The 1,612-nt window shown below is 40.3% G+C and overlaps 1 long non-coding RNA gene across 1 annotated transcript; it reads right to left on the bottom strand.

Annotated features, from left to right (window-relative positions):
- Window positions 1–338: 338 nt before the first annotated feature.
- On the bottom strand, window positions 339–1,237 carry LOC119896078. Its single transcript, XR_005443167.1, has 2 exons — window positions 717–1,237; window positions 339–629 (listed from the first exon to the last, which is right to left on the bottom strand). It is a non-coding gene; the product is annotated as an uncharacterized LOC119896078 (long non-coding RNA).
- Window positions 1,238–1,612: the final 375 nt, after the last annotated feature.

Genomic DNA, 1,612 nt, shown 5'->3' with positions numbered 1-1,612 from the left:
TGGATTCCACATTTTGCTTATTGCAAAACATGGTGTTGTTTTTGAATCCCTTAAATATGTGTTGAAATATTACATTACGTCTGGTAATGCATATGAGAGCATGATTAATTATTTATGCGTCTTGCTGTTTTGCTCTAACTCCTGCTAGGCTCTGTACAAATGAATTTAGTTTGTTTGTTAGAAGCTAAACTTGAAATAAGTTCTTATTTTCTTTATTCCATTTCAGAAGGTTCCTGGATCTGTTACCTGCCTCTAACCTGTAACAGGTCAGTTGAACCTGTGAGGATCAATAAAGTCATATTTTCTTCATGTTACCATTAATTCAACTGCGTATAAAGTTATGATCCTTTAGATTTTCATGAAATCAAACTACATTTGATTTTATTTAGCAATAATTATTCAGTGGATTCACAATCAGTAGTCATATCTCTCTGCATTTGTCCCAAATGCTATATGCAGTGAACCCAAAGGCAGAACACAGAGACCAAAGACGGAACCTAAGTACCAGAGTTTATTGCCACAACAGGAAGCAGGGAGAGGGGTTCGGACCAGGGAGCAGAGCCAGGTGAGCCAGTCCAAAGGAGGATTTGCTGGGCAGAAGCGGGACTGAGGCGGGACACGAACAAGGACTGTCCATAAGCAAAGAGACAGGCGTTAAACAGGACGCAAAATACTGAGCATGACAAAAAGGCTTTGACGAGACCAACAAGACCTACGATCTGGCAGCGTGGAGATGTGGAGGCCCAGCATGTGAAGCAGAGGAGGAGGATGATTACAGGCAGCTGCCAACTCCAGCACACCTGAACCCACTCCTGCAATCAAGCACACCGACCAACAGAAAGAGAGACAGAATGAAGGAGCAGGGACAGAGGGCACGAAGGTATGACTGTTTACTGACAGTGGTGAAGGACTAAAATCTTTAATGACAATATTTGTTTTGCAGATTCTAAGTGAGAAACATACACTCCCTGTAAAGCCGTTGTCACGCAGGGATATGACCTTTAAAGCCTGCGTGGCACAATTTAAAAAAACCTGAACATCACATACAAAAATGAACAAACTATTTAGTGAAATGAGGCAAAAATCTGCTTAAACTTATCAGAAATTTAAATGCAGAAGAGGTTCAAGTTCAAAAGAAAAGCTAGGATTTTAGAAATACAGAGAATATTCAGAGAAAGTACAAATTCTCCTGGCAGAACCCCACCCTACATGTTTTTGACCAGCCACCAACCAAACTCTGTACATTTATTATTTGTATTTTGGATGAAATTATTTTATTGATTCATTTCACATTAACTGTTTAATCAGATGTGTGTGTGTGTGTGTGTGTGTGTGTGTGTGTGTGTGTGTGTGTGTGTGTGTGTGTGTGTGTGTGTGTGTGTGTGTGTGTGTGTGTGTGTGTGTAGTCTGTTTGGTGAAGGATACTGAATTGCTTTCATTTAAATAGCAAATAGAAAAACTAGCATGTACATGTTCATGTGCAGCATGAGTGTAATCAGAGAACACAAGGTCTTTATAATCCACCCAAACTGTCAGAAAGATTACCGAGGGTGTGACCTTTGAAATGTCCTGTGTGCAGCCTGGAGGGTTCATTTATAGCCTCACCTAATTA

Source organism: Micropterus salmoides, unplaced genomic scaffold (assembly GCF_014851395.1).
Source record: "Micropterus salmoides isolate LMB-PRFRI ecotype aquatic unplaced genomic scaffold, ASM1485139v1 Ms_hic_scaffold_9, whole genome shotgun sequence".
Lineage (NCBI taxonomy): Eukaryota > Metazoa > Chordata > Actinopteri > Centrarchiformes > Centrarchidae > Micropterus > Micropterus salmoides.
This window is presented reverse-complemented; position numbering and strand designations above follow the sequence as displayed.